General features: G+C 39.1%; 1 long non-coding RNA gene across 1 annotated transcript; it reads right to left on the minus strand.

The window, feature by feature from the left end:
* Positions 1–2,804: 2,804 nt before the first annotated feature.
* Positions 2,805–5,558, minus strand: LOC118162449. The gene is made up of 2 exons (XR_004748460.1): positions 5,443–5,558; positions 2,805–3,115 (listed from the first exon to the last, which is right to left on the minus strand). It is a non-coding gene; the product is annotated as an uncharacterized LOC118162449 (long non-coding RNA).
* Positions 5,559–7,744: the final 2,186 nt, after the last annotated feature.

The following is a 7,744-nucleotide window of genomic DNA, read 5'->3' on the forward strand; positions in this document are numbered from 1 at the left end:
GCTTTGGGCCCCTCACTATAAGACGGACATTGAGGCCCTGGAACACATCCAGAGAAGAGCTACGAAGCTGGTGAAGGGCCGGGAACACAAGTCCTGTGAGGAGCAGCTGAGGGAGCTGGGGTTGTTTAGTCTGGAGAAGGGGAGGCTCAGGGGAGACCTTATTGCTCTCTACAGCTACCTGAAAGGAAGTTGTGGGGAGCCGGGGGTCAGCCTCTTCTCACAGGTAACTAGTGACAGGACTAGAGGGAATGGCCTCAAGTTGCAGCAGGGGAGGTTCGAGTTGGAAAATAAGAGATTTTTTTTTCTCAGAAAGAGCAGTCAGGCATTGGAATGGGTTGTCCAGGAAGGTGCTGGAGACCCTGACACTGGGGGAGTTCAAGGAAAGGTTGGATGTGGTGCTTAGGGTCATGGTTTAGTGGGTGATAGTGGTAGTAAGGTGATGGTTGGACCAGATGATCTTGGAGGTCTTTTCCAACCTTAATGATTCTATGTTTCTAAATCGTGTTCCTGTGCTTAACTTGGGTTAAAAAGAAAACCCCGTGATGTCTGTGGTATTTCTGTGACAAATGTTGCATTTTTCTTACTATCATATGCTTCTGTTGAGATGACTGGGGCACCATACTTGACAATGATGAATCATTTACAGTAGACTGACAGCCATTTATCCTGTGGTACCATCTGCCATAAAGATCACATTTTGTTTTTGCAGTTTCCTTACTTTGTTATTCTCTGAAACAATATTAGAAGATGTGGAAGCAGCGAGGAAGGGACAACAACCTCTGGTCCAAGGTTTCAGTGTTATGTTCAGATGTTCATGGACAACAGTGTTAAAGGTTAAATGCTCTTGGCATTTGATGGGAAAAACTATAACAAAAGTGGAGTGAATGATGCAAACCTAGCATGAGCTTTAACTGTTTAGGATGTTTCCCATGTGCATCCTTTGCTGGTCTCCTTGGTATAAGGGTCATGTTGTGGGCAAGGAGGAGGTGTGATTGGAGCAGAACTGGCAGATGGTCCCTTGAAGGTCGTTTCTTGTTGCTGTCTCCTGTAGTGATGCCATATGCTGTGCAGGGGGATGTTTCCTTCCTCTTCATGGAGTGTAAACTCATCAAAACAGTAAGTACAGCATACTATCAACTCTCAGCTCTTGAAGTTTCTGACTGGGTCTGTGGCTTTAAGACATTTCTTTTTTTAGTACGTTGTCAAACTGTATATAGAATAAGTACGTTTGAAAAGAGATTTAAAAAAAATCATGGTGGTAGATGGAATTTTTTTCTGTAGTGATTTAACATTTGTCTCCTGAAATTCTGTTTCTGCATGTCAGATTATTTTTCCTAAGATCTTTCAGATCTGTGAACATCCAGAGCATGGACAGTACCCTGTAAGAGATTTGGATGAACTGAAACTGCTTCTGGAATCATAGCTACTCCTCTTAGCTGTTGGTAATTGCAAGTATTTCCAACAGAAAATACCTGAAGCACAAGTTAAATTACCCAGCAACTGGAAGGTGAGCAGTGTATCAGACAAATGTTGTCTGTTTCTTGAGTGGAGTTAGTGTTTCTCAGCTGCTTGTGGATATTTTACTGTTACAGTCAACTCTTTCTAAAACCGAGTCTCAGTGTAAAAGTGCATGAAAAACATTGCTGCTCTTTATAGTACATGAACATTTATAAAGGTCTGTCGTGCTCCCCCCCCCCCCCCCCCCCCTTTCTTTTTTTTGGTAATTGTGATTAATAACCTCAATACTGAGAAGATTTTTAGCCTTAAAGAGTAAATGGAGGCATAAATGATTTTAGAGAGGTTCAAATCCTGGTATACTTTTTCAGGCATATTTGTCATCAAAGCCTGAGTAAAGCAATAGAGCAAAAAGTGTTTGAACATTCAAATGATTTGAGTTTTGGAAAAGGCTCTGACTATCTTAGCATTATATCACCTTATGCCACTGTCATTGGTGTTTAATACCATTCACTCACTGGTGCTGGCTATGACCTGGTTGGCCCAGACAATAACCATCACCCTGAGCTTGACAGATCATTAGAGGGAGGAAAAGTTTTTGTGAGATTAGTCAATACATTTTCCCAGGGCTAAGATAAAAGATCCAAGAGTTTATAGTAGACAGACTGCCAACGCTCAAAGTGATACAACTTTCCTTTGTTTTACTTGTCTCTTTTGCTCTTTAGGTTTCATTGACATATCTCTGTCAGGCTGTTTACAATTTGTTATGAAAGTTATTCTTCGAACACAATATTTCATGGGCTATGTAGCCTATGTAGCTATGTAATTTGGAGATTAGAATTGCAAGGACTGCATCAATTTAATAAATCAGCTATAAAAATGATGTTTGGTATTACTATTTAAATTCTTTAATATTTACCTGTGAGTCAAAAATGAATACTGGCAGTGTGTATAATTAGTGTGTATAATTAGACAAATTTTTTCAACATTATGTTTATAGTGTTTTTTGTTGTTGTTGATTTCAAATTTGATCTGGTGATATATATTGTCTAATTTTGCCTCATCATTTTGCTGCGTTATTAATGGATACTTAGTTAAATATCTAAATTTGGGGGGATGGGAGGTATATATTTAACAAAATACGCAGATTACATTGCCTAACTGACCTTTTCTCCATCAGTCTTTCCTTGTTTGTATTCTAAAAAGCATATCAAATGTTCATGCAGCTTCCTTGGTCATTTCTGCTTCTGTTTGGAGCAGGCCAATACTTTTGTACCCTGATAAGATCAGATGTGAAAACAGCAAAGATTAATAGAAAACAGTGATCAAATTAAGTTTAGTGTTTTTAATTTTTTTTCCCTTTGGCCTTGAAAGATGATTATCAGGCAGATGCAATGGGACAAAAACATATAAGGTGTGGAAATTCAGATATCCAAGTCTGACTTCTATTTATTCCATTTTCCTACTGTAGAAAGGCAATTTGAAGTATGGATGTGCTGGCATTCCTGACCACTAAAGTACTATTTCAGTCACTAAATAGGTGAAGAATAGGCGGGTAGTAGTGCCAACATTCCTGAACATTGCCTGGTTACTGACTGTCCTGGGCTCCAAAACTGCTTCCATAGACAGAGGCTTTTCAAAGTTTGGACGGGAAGCTGTTCTGAAAGAGAAAGAAAGGGTGAATAGGACATTTTTGCAGGAAGAAAGATGAGAATGGTAAGTTATTTCTTCAATATGGTTAGATTTCAGGAAGCAAAGTTACTAGCTTATACCTGCAGTGGATTCAGCACTGTCGTGCTGGGCTTGTATAACACGTCTTGAGAGATGTTTCATCTTAAATTAGCAACAAACAAACAAACAAATAATCCAAAACCAACCAAACAAATAATAACAAAACGAACACATGCAAAAATAAAATAAAATAAAATAAATGAACAAACAAAAAAATCAAACCCACCACCATCAAAAAAATCCCATGCTTTAAAATGCCCTTTTCACATTTCTCCTAACCCAAGTGAGCCTTACTCTTATCTTTTGCGAATGTGTACAGTGAATGGTTTGTATATTTAACTACTTACATTGGGGATGAGTTCAATTCAGTTTAATTACTATTTTGTATGGGCTGATGCAGAGCTCTAATACTTTGTTGTACTGATTTTCAAGTGATACTGGATATAGAAATGTCAGAGGAAGAATCAGCAAGATTGTGTCTAAATAACAACATAATTAATCTCCTATTATGTAGCACCTTCATCTCATCCTGCAGGATGCAAAAAGAATTTAAAGAGCTGGTATAAGAGCAGTGCAAAGGGGGGTGAAACATGCATGGTGACTGTTTGTAGGACAGAGTGTGGCAATTGTATAACATCATTATCATAGTGCACAGCAGTAAAAACTGATTTATCCAACAGAAGCAGCAGCAAGAATTTTTTTTTCTTTCGTGGCAGAATATCTAAATTGGTATTTGGCTCATATACTGGAGTAGATGTATAAATTCTGGACTGAACATTATTGTTTGATATCCTGATCCCCCTGATCAAACCTTTGATAACTCATCTAAAAAGTGAGGTCTGCCAGTACAGCATTTACTACTGACAAAACTTGCTTTGTAGCATTTCTGCTGAAGGAAAAGTGGTCCCTTTCCTATGAAGGAAATATGATATGGACTAGCCTTCTTCTCTTTAGGGAATAGGGAGGGTTATAGCCAACGGTTTAAGATATGTTGCTGAGCTTTTCTTAGGTTTTATTTTTTATTTTTTTTACTTTTTGGAAGCAACTCCTGTGTTTAACTTGGCTGGGAATGTAGTAAGTAGTGGAATAGGCACGGAATGATAGGTTGGCATTTGAAAAAGGTGTTAGAAAGATGCAGAACACCCAGGTGCTAAACCCTGGGTGGAAGACAGGTGCTGAGAAGTGGAGAGATGCAATTCATCTGCAGTGGAAACACTACTTCCCTGGGCGTGCATGTTGGTGGCGTGCCTCAATGTGGAAAGGCAACAGATAGCATCTGCTCCCTGTCCCCATCTTCCAGAACAGCAACTTTCTTTATGAAATGAAGGTCTTTGTGTTAGTGGGAATGTATGACAATGTAATGTGACTTTTGGAAGGGTTACAGAAAGTTCTGAATGATGTATGAAATGAAAAATCCCTGCCTGGTTCAGAGAAAGCATGTACAGCACTGGATGATACACTGCCAACAGTTCTAACAAGGGGCTCCTTCACAGATTTTCCACCTCAATCAGCAGTGCAGTTGACATCCCCTGAGCAAAATCTCCCCTCTACTTTTTTTTTTTTTTTTTTTCTCTCTGTACGAGCAAAGAAAAATTCTCCAGTTTTATAGCTTACCCACTGCCCAAAATACTCGTTCAATAATCTTTCTCTGCTTCCAGTTGTGACAGTCACTATCGGCATGCATCCTCTCCCTGTAATTCATTCAGGCTCTTTCAGGCATTTTTATTGTAAATTTATTCTCAACACACTGGGAGGGGGGAACAGGCAAATCTTGATCGGTGATCTAGTCAGTGATGTGTAATATCTGCTGGTCAAGTCCAATGCAAAAAATAGTGAGGAGATAAACAATAAGGCCAGGTAAAGAACGATCATCTAGTTTAATCTTTCCATTGCAATGAACGAGTGTGTTTTAATACAGCCAGACCCTAGCTGGTATATATTGGAACACAGAATGGTTTAAATTGTATTTTGGAAAGCAATGGCTTGCAGAAGGACTTAGGTGGCATCACAGATAATTCCTGTAACTTGAATATTTGCTGCTGTGCTGTAGCAAAAAAATAAGAGCTGACATGATCCGTGAAAACAGAAATACTTAGCACTATTTGTAAGTTTTCCCTTGGATGCTCTGTCCTGTTCTGCCCAAGCTGAACTATGAAATAGGTTACAGCATTTTATAAAACAAGCATCAGGAGCTTAAGGAATTCAGAGTATTCAGTTAACTGAGGAGCAGACTGAGAGGCAATCTGAATAAGATACCTGGTAGCAGAGGCTTATCCACCTGGCTGTCAGAAGCTGAAGTTCATCTAATTCAGTCTTGAAAGGAGAAGCTGTTTTCTGGCTGCAGGATCTATTCAACATCAGAATTTATCCTCCAGGAAAGACATAGAAAGAGTGGTGATCACTTCAAACCTTTAGATGAGCCTGGGCTGAATGGCTCTGGCCCTATACAGCTATCCTTGCTCCTTCCTTTCATTTAGGGCAGAACATTGGACTGAAAAGCTTTTAGCCAGTGACTCCCCATGAAGACAATTAACAGACCTGAATGTCGTGGCTCAGCGTTTCAGTGAGCTGTCTGAAGAAGATCAGGGTAGATTTCTTTTCATCTCCTTCCCTTGCATAAGGAACAAAGAATTCTGGATGTTCTTCTTTTTGTTGTGATTAGCTACTTTCCTCTGCAGAATCAGAGATTGGCTGCAGCAGGAGATCTCTTCGTAGGTGGTATAGCGAGTGATTATATATTGCCTTAGTAGGCCTGGGAGGGAATTTTCCCTGGGTCAGGTTGGCAGGCTGTGTGGATCTTTCACCTCATATAGCATGAGGTGTGGTTCATCTGCTAGGATCATTTGTGTACATCTCACATGATTAATTCCTTGCCTTTGCAGGGCTTCCTCTGGTCTTGCCAATTCTGTGTCTGTGGCAGATAGTTTCCTAAGCACAGGAGTGCTTTGCCCTCACTGAAGTCTTTGGGCATCAGCTAGGATATTTCAGTTAAATTTAATGATCTGTGAATACACAGTAGGTGCATCTGGTATCCTTTTTGGCCATAATTTTGGGGGAATATATATATATATATGCATATGCTATCTGATTGGTTAAGGCTGGGGAGGTTATTTAGGAAAGGATGCTCTTCTGTTCTGAAAAATGGCCTGACTCCTTCAAAGCGCTTATCTTGGCAGTCTGAGAAAAGCTTGGTCTCTACTGAGCACAAGTCCAACTTTCTTCAGTTTAATTATAGGGACCAACCAATAAATAGCCATCAGATTCTATGTTTCCATATGTAAAAACATGCAGTTTTGTGGATTAATCTCAACCAGGAGTATGTTCTGTCTGGAAGGACATCCTTTTCAATTAACTTTTTGTCTCTGTACAGAAGCAACCAATGTGAAAGAAAAGATAACTCATTTACAGCATTCTTCTTGCAGCTAAAGTAACCAGGTAGCAAATGAATTCCTGTCTTGCTGTGTGTCAGTACTATAGGAGTATCATTTCTATAGTAACTTCTCAATGTCAGTGAAGTCAGCGAGTAGTTCCCGAGTTTAAATCCTGTTTTACAAAAGCATGTAAGTTACCTCTTAAGCCTGACTACTTCAGCAAAACAACAAAGCCTGTCCTCATGACACAGAACCTAACCTGCTGTATCGGCAGACAAGTATTTCTGAATGTTCATGTATATGATATTATGGTATAATTTGCATTTTAAGAAAACTGCGGTTTTGCTGGAGCTAGGATTTTACAATACAAGTATACGCAGGTGTGCAAAGACAACGTATACATGAAACGTTAAGCTGAAGTTCTGCTATTTATAGAATGTGTAGCAGCAAGATAGAAACAGACATCACATAAGCAGCATTGTCTTTCGATTCCCAATCAAAGAGAGACAGAGATTTGTATTTTTCATGAAATGGCCTTTGCAGGAATACCGTAAGCAATCAAGATTCACTCTGTGCATATCAGGAAAAACCATGCCATTTGCACATGTTTGGCTTCATCCCATAAAGTAGAAAACAGCAGCCATTGTGTGATTTCATTCAAATGCTATCTGTTGTTCTAAATCTTTCTTCTTTGCACCCCAAACTAAAAACTTTAAAAAAATAATAATTGAAAAACAGAATAAAGTATTTCTAAGCTGAGTTGTCCTTAAAAATTCGAATGAGTCATTTAGATAACATTCACAATACCAGCAGCTTCAGGGCACTTTAGAGAATATGTTTCAGCACAGAGACATTTGAAACAAAAATTGTAATGTTCTAAATGGAATTAGATGAGCGAAACCGTGTCATACAGAGATGAAATATAAATAAGTGCTTTAGGCCCACTCCATGAAAAATGTATGTGTTTTTTTAAAAGCATTTTTCTTCTGCAATGGTTTCATTTCTGTAGAAACCAGTGGTTGGTGTTTTGTGTTTTTTTTTTCCCCCTCCTCTTAGTGCATTCTCCTAGAATGTGCTTTTGCCACTCAATAAACCCTTCTTTCCACTAAATGTCTGTCTCTGTATTAAGCCCCCAAGGAACTGTACAAGCCAAAGGCAGATGGAAACAATAGGCATTCCGTGTTCAA

This window comes from Oxyura jamaicensis, chromosome 2 (genome assembly GCF_011077185.1).
Source record: "Oxyura jamaicensis isolate SHBP4307 breed ruddy duck chromosome 2, BPBGC_Ojam_1.0, whole genome shotgun sequence".
In the NCBI taxonomy this organism is placed as follows: Eukaryota; Metazoa; Chordata; class Aves; order Anseriformes; family Anatidae; genus Oxyura; species Oxyura jamaicensis.